Source organism: Sus scrofa, chromosome 8 (genome assembly GCF_054392235.1).
Source record: "Sus scrofa isolate SSC_HxYL_T2T_F1_AM1 chromosome 8, Sscrofa_HxYL_maternal_Yorkshire_Landrace_v2.0, whole genome shotgun sequence".
NCBI classification, from domain to species: Eukaryota; Metazoa; Chordata; class Mammalia; order Artiodactyla; family Suidae; genus Sus; species Sus scrofa.
The window spans coordinates 41,361,468-41,384,171 of record NC_139390.1 but is presented as its reverse complement, the minus strand read 5'-3'; the positions used below and the strand labels follow the sequence as shown (position 1 = coordinate 41,384,171).

The 22,704-nt window shown below is 44.4% G+C and overlaps 1 protein-coding gene and 1 long non-coding RNA gene across 17 annotated transcripts in view; both read right to left on the bottom strand.

Moving 5' to 3' along the window:
* KIT (KIT proto-oncogene, receptor tyrosine kinase) overlaps positions 1–22,704 on the bottom strand; it is a 91,532-nt gene that overhangs the window by 55,676 nt on the left and 13,152 nt on the right.
* On the bottom strand, positions 16,577–20,643 carry LOC146400442 (uncharacterized). Its single transcript, XR_014813754.1, has 2 exons — positions 20,544–20,643; positions 16,577–20,237 (listed from the first exon to the last, which is right to left on the bottom strand). It is a non-coding gene; the product is annotated as an uncharacterized LOC146400442 (long non-coding RNA).

Here is a 22,704-nt window from a genome sequence, read left to right as displayed (position 1 = left end):
AAGAAAAAGACTGTTTAGCTCTGCACCCGGGCTCTGCCACTGAGTGCGTAATCCTTGGAAGTAACTAATCACCTCTGCCTCAGTTTCCTCCTCTGGAAAGTAGGCACCAACTTCATAAAGCTATTATGTAAAGCACTCGGAACAGGGTGCAGGCACATAGAAAACACATAGTAAACACCAGACACAATTATTCTAAAAACAGAATCTCTTATCTTCCCTCCAAGCAGTCCTGCTTACTCACTTCCTATGGATGTGAAGAGTTCCATCATTTCCCAAAGAGATTTCTGCCCAACTTCTCCCTCCTTGGCAGCAAATCATAGCAACCTTTCCCCAGAGCCTCTGCCACACATCCTTGTCCGCCTTCCCACTCCTGCTGCCCTACCCGCAGACTAGCCACTCGACGTCACAGACACAACATCCTTTCCTGAAAGATGTCTCCAGCTTCTGCTCACCCCACCCCCAAATCATCCTCCCTCATAACCCCAAGATCCACCAGCCTAAAACACCACCTTTTCAACAACCCTACTCCCAGCCTCAAAAACCCACACAGAGGCAGAGGCAGCTAACACCGATTATCATGTACTGCTTACAAAATACTTCCCTGGGATGAATTCCTAGCTGTTTCCTCTGGACTCAACTGGCATCTCCAATCAAACAGACTCTGAAGTTAAGGATCCTGCAAACACGCTTCATTGCTCGCCATGCCCATCTCTCTGCTTGCTGTTCCCTAAACACTCCAGATCATGATCACCTGTCCCCACTAAACCCTCCAACATGTCCAGCCCCTTCACCCACTACTGATGCACTGCAGTGGTTTCCATCCAGACCTTAGTTCCTCTACCTAATTCAAGGTCTTGGGGCCCTCATTCTAAGCATCCTAAATGGTACTTCTCCCCCTGGCATACTCATAAAAAGATTCCCTTCAACTCCTGAACATATAAAAGATTGGAGGAAGGACAGGTTCCAAAACACCCAGCCCCCATAACAGATGTCAAGAGTCTCCTGACCTATCCCTAAAAGAGAGTAAGTGTCTATTCTGCTGCTCCACTAGGAAAAGGGAGCAGCTGAATGCATCCATGAAAATGACTATGGAATACCACCCAAAACTGAGCCTCCAAATTTGAGCTCATTACTTTAGGCTTTACTTCTAGAGTCTTAAAAAATAAATGTTTAAAATAATCACTACCAGAAGCATTCAGGACTTTATTTTCAAAATAAATTATTTACAAGTTCAGCCCTCAAACTCACACTATAAAATGAACATAGAGCTTATATTAGAGTGGGACTGAGGATATTATTTATTCTCTTTTCTCCAAATACACACATACACACCTTTATTGTATTTAAAAATCAATATCAGTAAGTTATTCCAACTGAGCTTTGAAACTGCTCTGGAATTATACATTTTGAAATGTCTGGTATATTGCAAGTTCTCAACAAACGTTGGCTGAACTGGGTTTTATCTACACCAGAACTCTTTGCATTATAAATGACACTTCCCTAATTATGTCTGGCTCACAAAAATATTAAGAGTTGCTTTCAATTTTCTGAACACGTGGTAATTAATGAGCCCCCCAGGAGTTCCTGCTGTGGCAGTGGGTTAATCCAACTGCAACAGCTCAGGTCACTGTGGAGGTATGCATTCAATCCCTGACCCTGCACCGTGGGTTAAAGGATCTGGCATTGCAACTTATGCTGCAGTTGCAGCTCAGATTCAATCCCTGGCCCAGGAACCTCCATATGCAGCAGGTGCAGCCATTAAAAAAAAAGAGAAATCTTAACAATTCAGGGTAAATACCAACATGTCCTCTATAGACTTCTTTGATTAGTTCAAAATTCAACCAAACCCAAAAGAATTGAATGCAAGGATGCAGACAGATACATGTACACCAGTGTTCGTAGCTGCATTACTCACAACAGCCAAAAGGTAAAAAAAAATAAATAAATAAATAATTAAATAAAAAAAAAACAGCCAAAAGGTGGAAATAACTCAATCTGTCCATCAGCAGATCAATGGATAAACACAACGTGGTGTGTGTGTGTGTGTGTGTGTGTGTGTGTGTATATATATATATATATATATATATATATATATATATATATACAACAGAATATTATTCACCCATAAAAAGGAATGGAATTCTGATATGTGCCACAACATGGATGAACTTTGAAAACATCATGCTAAGTGAAATAAGATAGACACGAAAGGATAAATATTGCACGATTCCACTTATATGAGGTACCAAGAATAGGCAATTTCATAGAAAGTAGAACAGAGGTTACCAAGGGCTAGGGAGAGGGAGGAATGAAGAGTTATTGTTATTGTTTAAAGGGTACAGTTTCTGTTTAGAATGATTTTAAAAAAAGAAGAAAAAAAAAGGTCCATGGAGTTCCTGTTGTGTTGCAGCAGAAATGAATCTGACTAGTATCCATGAGGATGCGGATCTGAGCACTGGCCTCAGTCACTAGGTTAAGGATCCGGCATTGCCGTGAGCAGTGGTTTAGGTTGCAGACACGGCTCGGATCTGACGTTGCTGTGGCTGTGGTGTAGGCCGGCAGCTGTAGCTCCGATTCGACCCCTAGCCTGGGAACCTCCATATGCCACAAGTGTGGCCCTAAAAAGAAAAAAAAAATAAAGAAAGAAAGAAAGAAAAAGTCCTGGAAATGGACATGGGGACGGTTGCACAACATTGTGAATGTACTTCAATGACATTGAGTTAAATATTTCAGAATAGTACACCTTGTCTTATGTATAGTTTACCACAATTTTAATACATTTTTTAAAAAATCAGTAATTCTTCAAGGCCCAGGTGAAGCCTCAAACTTTCTCAGCTACCTTGACTCTTTCTTATCTGACCACTCTGACCTCTATGAGGCTCCCAAGTTTACCTTAAAATCACATCATTAAAAATCAATCAGTTATTGGAGTTTCCGTCGTGGTTTAGTAGGTAACAAATCAGACTAGGAACCATGAGGTTTCGGGTTCGATCCCTGGCCTCACTCCGTGGGTTAAGGATCCAGCATTGCCATGAGCTGTGGTTTAGGTCACACATGAGGCTCAGATCTGGCGTTGCTGTGGCTCTGGTGTAGGCTGGCAGCTACGGCTCCGATTAGATCCCTAGTCTGGGAACCTCCATATGCCACGGGTGCAGCCCTAAAAAGACCAAAAAAAAAAAAAAAAAAAAAATCAAGCAATTATTATCTTTATTTGTTCCATACAGCTATGCTTGGGGGCCCAAACAGGGTCTTTCTCCTCATCTCTCTCCTACCTTATACACAAAGCAGGCCTTCACAGCAGAAGCTCTTTGAACCCTCTAGGCTAAATCACCTACAAGTTTTAAACCGCACTGACCATTGCACAAGAGACATGACTACTCAAGGGTACAGTTCTTTCCCTGTACTTCTTTGCTTTTCTCCTCACGCCACCTGAGTCCTCTGGATTTATTCTCAAGCCTGTTTATGGAAGTTGGACCTGACACTGTTCTGCACATAAAAACGAAGTACTTGTTCTGAAAAATCGATGAAATCTGAGTATGCGTTGGGGGGAGCTGTTGATTCTCTGACAATTAGACAACACTCTTTAAGGGTGGCTCAACTGACAAAAAGATTATAGGTATTTCAAGGTAAGTGTGCGTGAGATATTCGAAGATTGGAGGAGGATTCTGCTTTCTGTCTCACTAGGCTGAGCACTACGTTGAAGGAAACCAAAATTAGAAATTGCAGACCTTGCACAGTGGGTGTGGTGTATCAGCAAGAGAGCTGCCAGAAGACTCCCATCAGTCAACCCAAACTCAAAGATAGGGCTCTGCTTCTCCACCAAAAAGGACAAAGCTATCCATTTTTCCTTCCATCAGCAAAAATGAAGCACTCAAGGTAGATCTGCATTTTCTGTGCTCTGTGGATGAAAAGACTACTTCTTCAGAGGCCAGACTGGGCTTCCATGGTAGAAGGTGCTTAATGACCTGTCTAAGGGGCGGGGGCGCTGCCTGCTTGAACAGGGGTGCCCCCCACTCACCTTGAGTGATGATCAGACGGTTGTCAACCATCACTGTTACTTCAACCTCAAGTCTCCACCATCCGCCTCAGGCTTTATACCCCTTCACAAATGTCTAAAGCTACAAATTTATCACTGGGGTTCAAAGTAAGGAAGTTATTTCAAAATCCTCTCCTCTGTGTACACAAATATAAGGAACCAGGCAAAATAATGGAGGGGAAGAAAACCCACGCAGGGAAACCTACTCTAGTTTTGGGGAAGTAGAGCTGTGACAAAGGCAAAACTCACAGCTCCATTGGTGTTCACTGACCCTTTGGCTCACATACTGTTCAACCACAATTCGTAATAAAAAAAAAAAGCTAATGATTTGTAGAGCCTACTGTTTCTGACATACTTTTATATCCCCACAGGGATACACTGGATAAAAACCAAGATGGAAGGATCCCAGTAATTGCCCACAACACCCCTGAGGCCTTAAAAACAAGTAGAATATCCTGGAAATAGAATCAAGTTGGGGGAGGGGGGTATGAGCTCAGTGAAAAACCACACGAGTCCTAAAAAATGCTACTGGCCAGCGGGAGGAGACTACGAACCGACTGTGGATCAGGACACAAACTGAAGGAAGCCACACCACGCAGGGTCCCGGCGAGGCCCCCATCCCACTGAAGTGAGATCACGCCACCAGAGCCATGAAGAAGTCTCTTGTGTCCACATGCATCTATTACATGGTTATTACCATGGCAGTGAACTGGATACTGATGGGGAAACTCAGCTTTGTGTAGGAGACAAATCCAATGCAAATAAAATTAACATTCTGAAAGGTGATAAACAAATTAAAAAAGGGGGGGGGGAGCTCCCATTGTGGCTCAGCAGGTTACAAACCTGACTAGTATCCCTAAGGTTCAATCCCTGGCCTTACTCAGTAGGTTAAGGATCCAGCAGCTAAGATCTGGTGTTGCTGTGGCTGTGGTGTAGGCCAGCTATAGCTCTGATTCAACCCCTAAGCCTGGGAACTTCCACATGCTGTGGGTGTGGCCCTAAAAAAAACAAAACAAAACAAAACAAAAAGCAGAATAGGAGTTCCCGTTGTGGTGCAGTGGTTAACGAATCCAGCTAGGAACCATGAGGTTGAGGGTTCGATCCCTGGCCTTGCTCAGTGGGTTAACGATCCGGTGTTGCCGTGAGCTGTGGTGTAGGTTGCAGACGCGGCTCAGATCCCGTGTTGCTGTGGCTCTGGCGTAGGCCAGTGGCTACAGCTCCGATTGGACCCCTAGCCTGGGAACCTCCATATGCCGCGGGAAGCAGCCAAAGAAATGGCAAAAAGACAAAAACAAACAAACAAAAAAACCAAAAAAACAAAAAGCAGACATGCAGGACAGGGGAAGATAATCTAGGACATCCTACAGGGCAGTTTTCCTGATTTAGAGTATGCTCACTACCAACCTTCTAAGAAGTTAATTTCACTCAATGATAGATAACTGTAAATATTGTTTTATATTGTATCACCTTGCATAAAATAGAAAAATCAAATACACTTTTCAGGAAGAGGGAAAAAAAGAGCTTTCAGAGAAACTGAACTACTTTGCAACTACAGATTCCCAAATGCACCACCCAAATCCCTACAACCTCCAACCTTTAAAAGCACCTCCAGGGACAAATTTGAGAACAGTCCTAAATGGATCACATCAATTCCAACTCACAAGCCTACTACTTCCAAAGGATTTTCTGGGTAAGAGAAAAAGTTCAGATGTATCTTTAATCTTGTAATATGGAGATTTAAAGTACTCAACTGAGTAGAACTCATTGTTAAAATCTACTCCAGGAGTTCCTGTCAAGGCTCAGCAACAGTGAACCCGACTGGTATCCATGAGGATGTGGGTTCAACACCTGGCCTCGCTCAGCGGGTTAAGGATCTGGTGTTGCCATGAGCTCTGGTGTAGTTCGCAGACCTGGCTCAGATCCCACATTGCTGTGGCTGTGGTGCAGGCCAGTAGCTGTAGCTCTGACTCAACCCCTAGCCTGGGAACTTCCATATGCCGAGGGTGTGGCCCTAAAAAAAACAAACAAAAAAAATAAACTACTATGGTTTGGACATGAGGTAAATAATAAGTAAGTCACACAATCTCCTTATTATCCTTTATGTCTTTCACTGTAAAACTCCTATGTTCGGGGGGGGGGGGGGGACAATTACTTGGTACAGTGTAAATTTGGATTTAAAATTTCTTTTAAATTTAAAAATACAAGAAACTGTAAGTTCCCGTCCGTCGTGGCTCAGTGGTTAATGAATCCGGATTAGGAACCATGAGGTTTCGGGTTCAATCCCTGGCCTTGCTCAGTGGGTTTGCCATGAGCTGTGGTGTAGGTTGCAGACGCAGCTCAGATCCCACGTTGCTGTGGCTCTGGCATAGGCCGGCAGCTGTAGCTCCGATTAGACCCCTAGCCTGGGAACCTCCATATGCTGTGGGTGCAGCCTTAGAAAAAGCAAAGAGACAAAAAAAATAAAAAAAGAAATTTTCTCTCTGCATGCCAAGTCTAGGTACTACATTAGGTCCAGGATATTTAGTTAGTGATGATACAAAATCTGTTTCAATATTCAAGATAGTTTACAGTTTCAAGAAATAACAATACGCCATTGTAAAATGATCTGCCATTTGAAAGCCGATTTAAAATCACAAAATAACAGACTTCCTGTTGCAAAGATGATTAAAAAAAAAAAAAAAAGGCAGCTCCTTAAGCATATTTTTCAGTGTTGGTCTAAAGATTATGAACTCATTGACAGAAGGGAGCCGAAGGACAGAGAAGAAAAGCTGGAGTGTTAGTCATTAGTGGCAAAGAGAGAAAGCTCGGGAACAAAGCCAGCACTTCTGAAACCTGTCTTCATGGATGAAATGGTAATTGAACTCCTACCCTTTGGCCTGGGTGGGGCTGGGGACCAAGAATACAGAGCCGGGGTCCGAAGCCCAGTGGGGAGGCTGGACTCAACACAGATAATGACCCTATACTGAAGCAAGCTCAGGTAAAAAGGGCAGGAGAGGTCAGAGAGGCTTCCTAGAGCTCAAATTAAAGGATGTGTGTGATCTGGCCAGGCTGTGGCCAAGGAGAAGGTCTATCAGCTGGGGGACCGCAAGAGCAAATGTTACAGAACTATTGAGGTGCGTGCTTAGAAGTCACAGTACCACTCAGCATTGCGGCAGCATTGGGGTGTGAGGTTAGAGACCCAGCAGGGTCTTTGTCATAAGGAGGTGAGCCTGTCCTGATGGAGAACAACTGGTGTGTGTTTGCAGGGGGACACCCCCTTGGGAGCAGTGAAGCAGAGTACTGAGAGTAGGGGACTAGAAACAAGAACGGTGGGGAGACAGGAGCTGAGGAAAGCATAAGCCAGAGGTGTGGGGGTGGAAGCAGAGATGGGGGAATACGCCTCGGGATGGGCTGGATCTGGGCAGCGAGGAAGCCAGAGGAAGGAGGGAAGACATGACTCCCCTGTTTTGGGCTTAAGTGATGGGAAGGTGGAGTGCCCACAGACTGGAGGAGGGGAAAACCAATTTAGGGGCATCTGAACCAGCAGGTGACTGCTAGAAGGTCCCACACACCGAGGAGGATGTGGGAGAGGTCAGGGCCACTGACATACTGGCCAGCACGCAGGGGTGGTTAAGGGGTGCTAGCCACGGGTGTCCATGAAATCATTCAAAGAGGCAGTGCAGAGTACAAATGATAGAGAGGCCGGGAAGGAAATGACAGGGCTCTAGGTGGCTGGAGTGATGACTCAATCGGTAAAGGAGAAGCAGGACATTCCAGGCTGGACTGGTACAGAGCGACTGCTGAATGGATGCTGGAATCTCAGAGGATTCTAGCAGGTGGAGGAGCAGACGTGGACAAAGAACCAGTCCCCGATGTCTTCAGCACGTGGGACTGGGCACGGATGGGAGGGGGCAGGGGTGGAGAGTCACAGAACTCAGCCTCACTCATTCACAACGCTGGCTGCACACGAGAACCCCCAACCCCCAGCCCTCACTTACACCCGTCCCACCACAGTCTGACAGTATTTGCAGTTGTGAGATGTGGGAGAAGAGGAGCCTTGAGTCAGGGAGAGGAGGGGGGTGGGAAGAGGGAGGCGCAGGGGAGGGAGGGCTCCTGGAATCAGCGAGCACCAGGGGTGGTGGCTAATGGCAGAATGGAAGACACACAAGCTCGCAGAGGGCTCATGTGAAAAGTCAGGGGGATGAGCATCCGCAGAGGCGGCGGCCGGGGAGAACAACAAGGAAGGACAGAATGGGAGGCAGGGATAGAGAGGAAGGGCTAGCAGAGAAGGCTGGACCTCAAGGACTGATGACTATGGCCATGCGATGCATGAGGCAGGGTGGAAACACTAATTTTAAGCCCCTCTTTCTTTGCATCTGCTCTTTTCAGAAAAATATCTGGGGCACAGAGGAGCCGTGACCCATGAGGGATCCCACATTCTCATGCACATCTGAGCAAGAGAGAGTCACCAGGCTCCCCAGTGCTAGAAAGGGATGTCCCAGCGCCAACAGGGGTGCCATTCCCTGGAGAGGCAGGGTCACGCCGCGCCACCCCCCCACCCCCTCACTGGTTCACCTTTCTGACGGCTTTCAGCCAGAGTGGATTCACCTGCGGTTTGGCCCCTTCCTGTCTCTGCTCTTGAGAATGGTTTCCTCCTGGGGGTCCTGGTCAGGCCCTCAACTTTCTGTCTTAACCACATGGACAAACCCAGTGCTAATAAATCACCTGTATGATCACACCTTTCCCGTCGCATTTGCATTTTCTGCTTTTCTGACTGTTATCGGGATCCCTGGACAAATCACCCGGGCTTCATTCTCTGCTGCAAAGCATTTCCCTACTCAGACCCCTCAACGTTGTCCATCTGGGAGCTTCCCTGTACTTGAACCCTCAGCCCCTTCCTTCCATCAGCTCTCCATTCACAAGTATGCCATCTGGTGGCAAGGGAAGACGCCCTCAGGCTGCTTTTGCTGGTTGAAAAGCACGGCCAAGATCGAAGTGATGTTAGATGTTCCGCATGCTTCTAAGGAAACTTACTGAGGGGACTCGGCAGCAAAGATTCAAGCTTCCAACAAATGCCTTTTAAAGATATGTCATCTGTAAAATCTTTTCTCAGGTTGGAGGCCATGAGCAAAATTATTAATTGTTCGGTGTCTGCTAAGATACTTAATATGTGTATATTGTAGATAAAATATGTAACTGCATAGTTCTGCTCTGAAGCAGTTAATGGAGGATGTGGAGGGAAAAAAATGTAATTAATGGTGGGGACACAAAGAAATTCTGGATTCTAGATCTTGGGCAATTCCTTTAGGTTCTAGGCCTCTGTTTCCTGTTCTAAAAAACTAAAAAGAGGCCATCAAAAGCCATTAAAAGAAAACCAAAAAAAAAAAAAAAAAAAAAAAAAAAGGCATTAAAAAAAAAAAAAGCCATCAAAAGCTCTAGGATTCTAGGATCTGTAATTAAATACTTAGGCCAACATAAAGAAACACCCTTGTAAAGATCCAGTGGCTGGATATAAAAGATATCGTACCTGTGGCAAAAGTGAATAGCAGGTGATATAAATAATATGACTAATCACCTCCTTTGTTCTTAAATGACTCTTTGAACACAGAATAAGAGCCTAAACATGGAATTGGATTCCTAGCTCTTACATCTTATAAAGTGAACAGTAAAACGTGGAGATGCATGTGTCATCCTCTCGACAATGAAAGAAGGATCCTTCACAGCTTACTATTTTGCAGAATTTCTTCTCGATACACAGTCACCCCCAGGAGCAAAGGCTTTCACAGGGTTACTTAATCTATTTCCTAAGAAAAATACAACCTGACGTTTGAGGAAGCAGGACTTCCCCTTCTGATCTCAGACAGAGATACACACAACAACCATGAAGTGTCTCTTTGGGGAGTCAGATAAGGACTAGATTTGACAAGCCCAAGGATTCATCCCTGTGGCAGAAAAAAGGAACGTCCTCATTTCCAGAGGGTTTTTCCCAATTGCCCAGTGCAGCTCCTGTTGTAAATACGCAGATTTCCGTGTTTTGAGTTCTGGCAAGCACTTACTGAAATAAGCAGCAGATACGAAGCAGAAGGACTGAAATCCAATAAACCAGAACAAGACCTCACCATCTGTGAAGTCTGGGGTACGGGTGGGGAGGGGTGGGAGCTCTTGACTTCTTTCAACATGAACTTCCTTGCCTTAAAGAACCACTGAAGAACAAAATGAGAAGAGGAGGGCCACAAGAGCATGGATGATCGGCCACACTAGCCAAAGGCCAGCTTCCCCGCAGACCTACCAAGCACCAAGAGAGAGAGACGTGTGGGCCTCACCTCCCAGCAGGGCCCCCTGGCTGCCCACTCCAGAGGGCGAGAGCCAGACCCTTGAAAGCTTTATCAGAAGGATCTGCTGAGTGTACACTGCCTTCTTGTCGGTGCTGTGGGTGGACACGTGTGATGGAGTGAGGGCTCCTAGAACACACCCATCTAACTGGTCATCCTGCCATGTATTTCCACCAACCCGGATACCGATCATTCCTCAAAATGCCAATTCCCAGGTTTGGGAGGGGGAAATGAGCTTGGGTTGGCAGCAAACAAAAACTTAAATAAAAATATGTGATGTCCCTAACCTCTAGTTCTAATTCTACAGCACCTCATTCTAATGACATCCAATCTAATTCCAATAAGCAAGAGGTTGTCCAGTCAACATTTTTACATTCATGAATGTAAGTATTTGCCCACCGGGGGTTTTTAAAAATTTTTTTGGTAGTAAAACAGACATAATATAAAATCTACCATTTTGGAGGTCCCGTCATGGCTCAGGGGAAACAAATCCAACTAGTATCCATGAGGATGCGGGTCCATCCTTGGCTTCACTCAGTAGGTCAGGGATCTGTTGCCGTGAGCTGTGGTGTAGGTTGCAGAGGTGGCTTGGATTCTGCATTGCTGTGGCTATGGCGCAGGCTGGCAGCTGCAGCTCTGATTCGACCCCTAGCCTGGGAACTTCCATATGCCATGGGTGCAGCCCTAAAAAGAAAAAAAAAAAAAAATCTACCATTTTAAACATTTTTATTATACAATTGAGTGGCAAGAAATACATTCTCAGTGTTGTGCAAAAACCACCCCACGAGCTATCTTCAGAGTTTTCTCATCATCCCAAGGTGAAAGTCTGTACCCCACTCAACTATAACTCATCATCTCTCCTCCCTCCAGCCCCTGGCAACCACCACTCTTACTTTCTGTCACAATAACGTGACTACTCTAGGGACCCTATATAAGCAGAATCATACAACATTTGTCCCTCTGTGTCTCACTTATTTAACTCAGGGCAACATCTCCTAGGTTAATCTCTGTTGTAGTAGCACATGTCAGAATTTCTAAGGCAGAATAATACTCTATCATGTGTCTATACCACATTTTGGGTTTTTTGTTTTGTTTTTTGTCTTTTTTTCCATTTCTTGGGCTGCACCTGAGGCATATGGAGGTTCCCAGGCTAGGGGTCGAATCGGAGCTGTAGCCACCGGCCTACGCCACAGCCACAGCAACGTGGGATCCAAGCCACGTCTGCGACCTACACCACAGCTCAAGGCAATGCTGGATCCTTAACCCACTGAGCAAGGCCAGGGATCAAACCTGAAACCTCATGGTTCCTAGTCAGATTCGTTAACCACTGCACCACGATGGGAACTCCTATACCACAGTTTGATTTATCCATTTATCCTGAAATTTTCCTGGGGCACCTTATGTCTTTTTTTTTTTTTTAGGGCCACAACCATGGCATATGGAGGTTCCCAGGCTAGGGGTCCAATCAGAGCTGTAGCCACTGGCCTACGCCACAGCCACAGCAACGCCAGATCCAAGCCACGTCTGTGACCTACACCACAGCTCAAGGCAATGCTGGATCCTTAACCCACTGAGCAAGGCCAGGGATCAAACCTGCAACCTCATGGTCCTTCATTGGATTCTTTAGCACTGCACCATGAAGGGAACCTCCTGAGCCACTATTTAAACTCTGTCTTCAAATGTGATCTACATTTTCAAAAGCCCTCTCTGATTTTCCTGAAAGATGCCTGGAACAATACTTGGCTTAAATAGATAGTTAAGCTAATTTTCACCATAATGGGTCAATCAATACATTTTACTAGTGATTATACTCTCAATTCTGCTTTTAACAGACTTGTCGGCTAAGGGAAATTGCACCTTCCCCTCCATCCCATACAGGAGAGGACAGAATGCTTTTTCCTTCTATTTCCACTTTCAAAATGTCACTTTATAGCCACAGGGCTGGCTTAAAGTAAAAACACAATTAAAAAAAAAAATCTATCTGAAGCAATTGCCAGAGAAAAGCTTACCAGCATTAGTAACTACCTTGAAAAATTAGCAGAGGCCAAAAGGTTTAGCTGCAGGCTTGCATTAGAAGCTGGGGAAAATTCCCCATTCTCCCCTTTTTTTCACAAACCAGGTAGAAGTATAACCAGGAGTCCCTTTTTAACCTGCCTGTCTCATCTGGCCATAGAAGAGGTTCTGTTTCTTTCTTCCTTGTTTTTTTTGTTTTTGTTTGTTTGTTTTTTGTTTTGGTTTTTTTTTTTTTTTTTTTTTTTTTTTTTTTTTTTTTTTTTGATTTTTAGGGCCAAACCAGCAGCATATGGAGGTTCCCAGGCTAGGGATCAAATTGGAGCTGTAGCCATTGCCCTGTGCCACAGCCATAGCAATGTGGGATCTGTGTCTGTGATCTACATACACCATGGCTCATGGCAACACTGGATCCTTAACCCATTGAGCAAAGCCAGGGATCAAACCTGTGTCCTCGTGGATGCTAACCACTGAGCCATGACTCAGAACTCCAAAGAGGTTCCGTTTCTTAGGTGCTAAGAGAGTCAATTTTTAGGAAGGCAGTGGATGCATTTTCTGTCTGAATTGAATTGAAAGGACTGGGATTAGGGCTGAGGACAAAAGGAGTGAGCCAGGCCCCACCCTAGAGTTGGGGGTTGTGGGGAGGGGGGGGAAGAAACGACAGGACCACACAGGTAGGGAGGTAAGACCTCAACCCCGGGTGGGGGTTGGGGGATCAATGTTCTCATCAAACCTAAGGCTGAGGCTTGGATGGGTTTTTTTGGTGGGGGAGGAAGCAAGTTTGCAACTTATTCTCAAATGGGTCATAAAAACTAACATGTATATACATGGACAGAGTAAATGTGGCAAATTGTTAACAAGTGGGGAGTCTAGGTGAAAGGTATCCTGAGGTTCTCTGTATTCATCTTGCAACTTTTGTAACTTTACTCAGCAATATGTTAAAGAAAGCTCAGAGACCTGAGATGAGGGTGCTTCTCTGAGCTTGGATGAGCAAGGAAAGCAACAGGAATATAATGCAAAAGTGTGGGTTTGGGAGGTTCCAAAGCGAGCCATGTTGAGACCTGGGGGAAGCAACCTGACCTCTTCAAGCCTTGGCTTGACGTCTATAAATTGGGCATGAGAGACAGCAGAATTCTTAACGTGATCCCTAAATCCTATACCCACCTTGCGTTCAATAAATGGTCGCAAATGAGAAATAGTGTTTATGATGTTTGTTCCCAAACTTACTGCGTTTATTACGTGCACTTAATCTAACAGGGCTTTACGCTAAGTGGACAAGAGCGTGCTGAGTCCCAAATGCAAAACAAACACAGTAATCGATTAACTGGCAAAAAGTCTGCAGATGATCAGTTCCTCTAATCAAAAGCAAGATTCCCACAAGCCACTCCAGATTTGAAAACCTCCATCTTTAAAAAGAATTTGAGCCCTCACTCTCAATATGTGTATTTTTATGAATTACACCGATGTAGGCTACTTGCCAGCCCTTCCACTGATTACCAGCAGGGTTTATTGAGTTTCTGATTGGAGGCAAATGCCCCCAGTTTGAAGCCACTTTTGCCTCTAAGAGGTAAATGCCATACTGCTACTTTCTAGAATAGGAACGAAAAACCCTAGCTTTAGCCAGGTCAAGACAAATTGACCAAAATGAGGCAAAGGTGTGCAGCTGTGTTCTTCTGGCAAATAGATCTGAAAGTGAGTGGGGGAAAGACTGGTGCCCCAATGTCAACTTCTGTGAGCAGAGCAGGCAGATCCTGCTAGAAGCCCTGAGAGAGAGAGAACAGGGGACAACCGTCATTTCCCTGGAAACTTCCCAGGTGCCACCTTTACCCCTCAGGCTGCTGGCTTCTGGCCTGGGTATTACGAACATCTCCAAGGTCAGAGGATTTCTCTCCTTTCCCATATCCCTGGAAGCATAAGACTCAGAAATTCTCTTGGATGTCCCACAGGCCGGATGCCAGATTAGACCCAAATCATGAGATTCTGCTGCCATTGTGCAAGGGATGCATCTTTCCAGCAGTAGGATGAGTTCATGGCAGCAACCGCCCCTGTAAATAAAACCCATCAGGTGATACCGCCATCAAAATTACATAAGTTAACCAGCCCACAAGCCCTAAGGATAAAGATGAGATGGCCTCCCCCCAATTCATTCATCTAAAGATTTTTCTTGAAGAGAAAGACAAATCCCATATGATTCACTTATATGTGGACTCTAACATACGGCACAAATGAACCTATCTGCAGAACAAATACAAACTCATTGACAGGAGTTCCCGCTGTGGCGCAGCAGAAACTAATTCGAATGTAACCATGAGGTTTCGGGTTCAATCCCTGGACTAGCTCAGTGGGTTAAGGACTGAGCATCGCCATGAGCTGTGGTATATAGGCTGCACATGAGGCTCGGATCCCACGTTGCTGTGGCTGTGGCTGTGGTGTAGGCCGGCAGCTATAGCTCCAATTTGACGCCTAGCCTGGGAACCTCCATATGCTGTGGGTGCAGCTGTAAAAATGCAAAAACAAACAAACAAACAAACAAAAAAAAAACCTTATGGACATAGAGAATAGTCTTGTGGTTGCCAAGGGGGAGGGAATGAGATGGACTGGAGTTTGGGTTAGTAGATGCAAACTATTATGTTTTGAGTGGATAAGCAATGAGGTCCTGCTGTATAGCACAGGGAACTATATCCAATCACTTGTTTTTCTGCCTTTTTGTCTTTTTTAGGGTTGCACTCGTGGCACATGGAGGTTCCCAGGCTAGGGGTCGAATCGGAGCTGCAGCCACCAGCCTACACCACAGCCACAGCAACTCAGGATCTGAGCCACGTCTGCAACCTACACCACAGCTCCCGGCAACGCTGGATCCTTAACCCATTGATTGAGGCCAGGGATTGAACATGCGTCCTCATGGATGCTAGTCAGATTCACTAACTGCTGAGCCACAAAGGGAACTCCTACATCCAATAACTTGTAATGGAACATAATAGAGGATAATATAAGAAAGAGTGTGTGTGTATATATATATATATATATGTATAATGAGTATATATATGAGTGTATATATATATATACAAGTATATATATGTATAATGAGTCATTTGCTGTACAGCAGAAATTGACAAAACACTGTAAATTAACTATAATAAAAATTTTTAAATATATATATACAAAATAAACACATAAAGACTTTTCTTGAATGCTTGCTATGTGCTGGGCCCCTGGGCAGCAGCAAACAAGGCAAAATCTCTCCCCCTCTTAGAATTTATATTTAGCTCCACTGGTAAGTATAAACCAATAATTATACAATTATATAATTACAATGTGAAGAGTCTGGAGCAGTACACTGTACAAGGAGTGCTGACCTGCCCTGCCCTGCCCTGTGGGGTTGAAAAAAAGATTGCAAAGGAAACCTACGAGCTGGAGTCTAAAGTGCACAAGGAGACCAGGAGGCGCTGCCCTTGGCAGTGGGGCAGGATGGCTCCTGCAGCCCCAAGGAGCAAGGACACCTTTAAGGACTAAAGAAAGCACTGAGAACAAAGGTACCTTGTGCAAAAAGGAAATCAAGAGGAGCCACTGGAGGCCTTGGACAGGATGTCCCTAGACAGACTTTATTCCAAGAACACTGGGAAGTCTCTGGAAGGTTTGCATCAGAGAGGGACACTACCACATTTACCCCTTTAAAATATCACCCAGATATTTTAGGCCTTCTCATCATCACCCTTCTTCCCCTCATGCATGTTTTCTGAAGGCCCCTTGCAGCCTCTACGGGGCCCTGTCCCTGGACCACCACTGTCTGCTTTCCTGTCTGGACCACCCGAAACTCCTATCTATCCTTTTAGTGCCACAGAAGAACTGAGAATTGCACCCTCGTCTGACATCCAAAAGGCCACACAAGCATTCATCATTTGAAATTTGTAAACTATCACAGCTCAAGGCCATGACAAAGCCCAGTCCTTTTTACACTGGAGATCAGTGGTTCTCAAACTTTAAACCTGTACTGGGATGGCCTGGAGGGCTTGGTCAAGGGGCCCCCTGAGCTCCCCCTGGGGGTGGGAAGGGAGCGTGTGCATTGCTGACAAGCCTCAGGTGATGCTGCTGCTGCAGGTCCAGGCCAGGCCCATCTGTGGAGGACCAGTTAGTCCCTCCCTGCCAAGGCAGGCAGCAACCAGGAGAAACCCATGGCATGAGTGCAGCATTTTTTTTTTTTTTAACCAAAAGCTATATCTTGGAATTCAAAGTAAACCTGCAAAAACAGATTTTCTTGAGTGAGCAAAATCTGCCTGGCTTTTACACCTAGAAATCGGCCTCGCACTGGGTCCCCCTGACAAGCTTTGGCAGCCACTCGGGCACAGATTTTTCGAATCCCCAAGCTTTAGAAGTGGGAAATGTTGCAGGATTCACCAGTCACAGCTACAGGACTCCGGAATAGTGACACTGGGTGGCAAACACAACTTCTGCAGTGCATCAGATCTCAATCTGGTGCATGATCCAAGGGCTCAGAGCCCATGTCCCCAGCCCATGCTGGCCCAGTGATGGCCTCTGGCTCCCATGTACAGTGGGTGAGGGACAGAGAAAACAGCACAGGCCTCTCCTTAGCTGGTATGTAGTCTCGCACACAGTCCTATCAAACGCCAGGCATCTCTTGGTGAGTAGTCAAGATACCATTCACCCATTTTCTAAATTGCTAATCAGATAATTGTTGTACTCGTTAATTCCACAGCCATTCTACATCTGAATAAACAAAATAAAAAATAATTGAGACCCAAAACAATCACACTGGTCTAAAAGCACACTAATGGAAAAAATCTGTTTATTCAAATTTGTTGTGACATCCATCAAAACACTTGGCTGGTCAATTTGCTTAATGAGTGTTGACTTTTCCCTTAATTTTTCTTGGGTGACATTCACTTAGAGCAATACATTAAGCCTGCTACCCGTTTGCAAAGAATTCTTAATGACCAGCCCAGTGTTTGAAATGATCTGACAATGATCTTGAGGAAATGTCTGAAAATGATCTTGCTCTAATCTCCAGAATTTAAAAAAAAAAAGTATCCAATACGCCCATTGAGAAAGTTTGACTTCTTCCTCAAATGGCTTTAGAATAATGGCCATCCCTAAATACAGGAGGAAAAAGGGGCCAATTCTAAAATTGTAACCTTTTAGTATATAATTTAAATCAATGGCCAACTGGAGAAAACTCAAGTTGGAAGAAGGAAATTTAGTACTTTTGGAAATCTAAATTAATATTATGTCAAGTCCTGGCAGCATTTTTTTTCAAATGACTATAATTAGAGATATGCAAATTCTTCACTGGGGGAAAAAAAGCTGAAAGAGAAAAATGTACCTAATTAAGTAATGACTTTATCTTTATTAGATGGTATTCAAAGTGTAAATGTGGTTTAATGCTTTTAAAACTATAAAACACCATTATGTCCTTCAGAACTTCAAGGACTATCAAAGCAAATAATGGCAAAAGTTTGTCACTTTTTATACCTTTTCCTCAGAAACAGCTCAGATGTGGGGTTCCTGGTACTCAGATGAGTTCAACCATTGCATTTTGTCATAAACAATAAGCTTAGAATATAGGTAGCCCACAAAGTGGCCAGTACAGACAATAAAACCACGCCAGAAAGACACAAATGAAAAGAGAGTTACACTAACTTTTCTCTCTAGAGCACATTTTCAAGAGCTTATTTTGGAAGAAAATTATTGTGAAAAGCAGCGACCAGTGATGTAATGTGTTAAGACTTTGCTTCTTGGCTCCTGATTTGGTAGGCCCGAAGGTTGCAAAAATCTTATAAAGTCCATACAGATTCTGGCAAGGTGGTGGCAGCAGCATAATTATTGACTCTGCCCAACGCTAAAAACAGACAACTAGAGCAGAACCAAAAACACGGACAGCATCTGAAACATGACCAGGTGCCGAGATGTCCAGCTCAAATAACTGCCTTTAGGGACTCAGCAGAAAGCTCAGAGGGCCTTTGGGAGACACCCACAGAAGTTGGCCGAGGGCTCTGCAGGTTCCAACGTCCCCAGAAATGCAGAGAGGATTGGAGCCATGTACCTCTAATGGGCTGGATGTTGCAGGTGGAGGAGGTCTGATCCCTTTGAACTAACAAAACTAGGTCAAAGCCCTATACCCAGGAGAAACTGCAGAAGGTGAACTGAAGGTGGGCAAAATGGGGCAGAGGAAAGGAAAGGTTCAGATGGGTAGGGGGTGGGAACAGGGAACCCAAAAAAGTAATCTTAGGATGTAGACAAGTGGAGTCCCTACATTTTTACCACTTGATGAAAAAATGTGAGTGGGTACTCCAGAATCGTGAAGCTAGAAAAGCTCTAATGACTCTGCTAAGAGTGTAGGAAAATTCATAGTCAACAACAGAAAAGAACTGCAGTTGAATTCCAAATATTTAAAGAAAAAAATAAAGAATAGAACGCCATCCCTAGTATAGACAATAAAACAATGCCAGAAAGACACAAATGAATACCATAACTTAATATTTCAAAAATGAGCTAAAAGAAATTAAAGAAGCTATAAAGAATGGCCTAAATCAGAAATTTTAAAGCTCAGAGATGAGCTAATTGGAGATATATCGTTATTGAACACTAGAAATTAACACAACATTGTAAATCAACAATGCTTCAGTAAAAATAAATAAAAGACAAACAAAGCTGGTTAGAGAAAGGGAAGATTTGAAAATGGAGCTAAAGAAGGAGTTCCCATCGTGGTGCAGCAGAAACGAATCCAACTAGGAACCATGAGCTTATGGGTTCCATCCCTGGCCTAGCCGGCTCAGTGGGTTAAGGATCCAACATTGCCATGAGCTGTGGTGTAGGTTGCAGATGCGGCTCAGATCCTGTGTTGCTGTGGCTGTAGTGTAGGCCGGTAGCTATAGCTCTGATTGGACTCCTAGCCTGGGAACCTCTAAGAACTTAAAAGTGAAAGGAGGAGTTCCCCTCATGTCTCAGTGGAAACGAATCTAACTAGCATCTGTGAGGATGCAGGCTCAACCCCTGGCCTCGCTCAGTGGATTAAGGATCTGGCATTGCCATGAGCTGTGGTATAGGTTGCAGGCAGAGCTCAGATCCTGCATCACTGTGGCTGTGGTGCGGGCTGGCATCTGTAGCTCTGAATCAACCCCTAGCCTTTGGTGTGGCCCTAAAAAGACAGAAACAAGACAAAACAAAGCAAAAAAGAGAAAGAAGAAGAATCATTTCAGAAATAAAAGGTAAATAAAAAGAACACAGCAGCAAATAAAATGAATAATGCTTTAAAAGTAGAAGATGGAAAGGAGAAAAAAACTTAAATTCAAGCAAATACGAAGACATTAAAAGGTTCTGAGAGAAAAGGATCTCTATAAAAGACAGGCAAAGAAGATCTAACACACACACAATGTTGTTCCAAAAGCCTAGAAGAATAGAACAAACAGCAAAAGCTACACTGCAAGAAAAACTGAAAATTACAGTTGGCCCTCTGTGTCTGCACATCCCACAGCTACAATACTAAGCCAGCTGTACTGTGCCATTTTATATAAGCAACTTGAGCACCCAGGATTCTCGTAGACATGGGGGTCCTGGAACCAATCCATTACAGATACCAGGGGATACTGCTCATCAGGTCCTTCAAACCATCAACCCAGAGCAGCCCACACCACACAACTACTGGACTTCAAAGAATAAAGGATAGGGGAGTTCCCGTCGTGGCGCAGTGGTTAACGAATCCGACTAGGAACCATGAGGTTGCAGGTTCGACCCTGCCCTTGCTCAGTGGGTTAAGGATCTGGCGTTGCCGTGAGCTGTGGTGTAGGTTGCAGACGTGGCTCGGATGCCGGGTTGCTGTGGCTCTGGCGTAGGCCGGCAGCTATAGCTCCGCTTAGACCCCTAGCCTGGGAACCTCCATATGCCATGGGAGCGGCCTAAGAAATGGCAATAAGACAAAATAAATAAATAAATAGGGAGGTCTCGTCATGGTGCAGTGGTTAACGAATCCGACCAGGAACCATGAGGTTACAGGTTCGAACCCTGCCCTTGTTCAGTGGGTTAACGATCCGGCGTTGCTGTGAGCTGTGGTGTAGGTCGCAGACGTGGCTTGGATCCTGCGTTGCTGTGGCTCTGGCGTAGGCTGGCTTGGATCCTGCGTTGCTGTGGCTCTGGCGTAGGCTGGCAGCTACAGTTCCGATTAGACCCCTAGCCTGGGAACCTCCATATGCAGCGGGAACGGCCCATGAAATGGCAAAAAGACAAAAATAAATAAATAATAAAAAATAAAGGTTTAAAAAAAAAAAAAAAAAGCCCTTTGGGCATCCAGGCAAACATACCAGGTTAAATATGAGGGGAAAAAAACCAGATGGCCAGCAGACTCTGACAACACTTTATGGAAGAAGACAACAACGGTAAAATCTTCGAGATTCTTGAGCAGAGAAAAGATGGGCCAAGAACTTCCATCAGAAATCTCAACTTTTAAGTAGAAAGGCCTATGTACCCTGCCTCTAAGGTGAAATGTAAAAACAGTAAATATAGTGAAATACAAAAAAAATAAAATAAAGTAGAAAAGCAAAGGCTACAGACAAGCTGTTATGAACATAATTCAGGAAAGATCCCCCATGAGTGCCTCCTGAGTTATCCATCAGAGGATGAGCGTCAGAAAACCAAAATATCAGGAAAGACAGGACACAAGAACTACTGGCAAGAAGCAAATATATAGTTACTTGTGGAATTAACATTAAATGGTGGTAACGAAGGAGAGAGCAGAATATGTGGTCATAGCTAGATATTCTGATAAAGTAATTTTGGTACAGCTATCTGCCAGGTAGAATATGTGTGCTGATAGCCTCACAGATAGTGGCAGTGACAAGGATATTGTTTCAAACCCCAAGCTAGGGGAGAAAAGCAAGAGGTAAAATGGGCTAGTAGCTAATTTAAGTGTCACTGGCAGCAGGAAACCAATAGAAAATAGCTCCCCAGAAAGAGCAAACCAAAGGTATTATACAAAGGTATCATGATAAAGGCAACCATTACAACAGAAACAAAAGCACAAGTCTTTGCAAGTATCCAGCGGTATTATCCAAAAAAGGTAAAGACTAATATATAAGACCATCCATTAAGTCTTCTCAAAAAAGAAATCAACCTTGAACATGATCACACCTCTAAATGACTAATTTTCAGGAAATTCAGAGGACAGAGAACATGCTAAATGGCACCACGGGAATGCAAGCAGCAGCATTTCAGACTGTGAAAAACTGCACAGGAAAAATCCTCAGTTTCTTCAATAAACATTGGGCCGGAGTTCCCGTCATGGCTCAGTGGTTAACAAATCCAACTAGGAACCATGAGGTTTCGGGTTCGATCCCTGACCTTGCTCAGTGGGTTAACGATCTGGCGTTCCCATGAGCTGTGGTGTAGGTCACAGATGCTGCTTGGTTACGGAGCTGCGATGGTTATATGGAGGCAGCTGTAGCTCCAATTCGACCCCTAGCCTGGGAACTTCCATATGCCACAGGTGCAGCCCTAAAAGAAAAAAACAAAAAGAATTCTCTGGTTTAGAAACACCGGTCTTTATCAAACCTAAAGTAAGAGCTTGAAAGCACTGACTCATCACTACTTAAAGAACACACACTTACGTATCTAAAGCCACTCGTTTCATCAAAATTGTTAAATGACATCCTACCAGGCATCTGAGCATCTGCCTGCATGCTTCAATCACAGCTGTGTTTGGTGGAGATGCTTTCTTGCCCCTAACTCAAGAGGGTAACTCTTTCTGTCCCTAGACTTTCTTTTCTTTATTGGATTCCTTCTTGAGGATCAATAGTAACAATACTGAAGGCAGCAGAGTCCTACTGCATGCCCAAGAACTGACAAAGAAGGATCTTTCCAGTGTCCAATCTCCTTTGGGGGAGTCCTTGATTTAAAGCTAAAGAGCTCATCACTTCAGGGACCTCTTGAAAGGTCATCTGAAGGTTAAAGTGCAAAAAAGCCAAATAAAGTTGAGCCGGGGTCACCTCACCTAGGTCCACTGCAGGAATGTTGAAATACTGTATAACTGACCTGTCTAAATGGCGCTTTGTCAGACTCCAAGTACCATCAGTGAGACATAGGTATTATTAAAAACCAAAGATGGTCAGATTTCGACAAGTAAAAAAAAAAAAAAAAGGTGGAAGAATTTTAAAAGGAGCTGCAGAACCCCCAGTTTTTAGAGAACATGCGGACTAGCATTCAGCCTGGACCCCTGAAGCATCTCTCTCAGCTGTGAAGAAGCATTCTGGTCCAGTCTGAAAAAAATGGTTCCAAACCCACAGACAGATGACGCATGTTGGTGCATTCAAGGCTCTGCGAAGTCCTGAAAGTGAAGACACC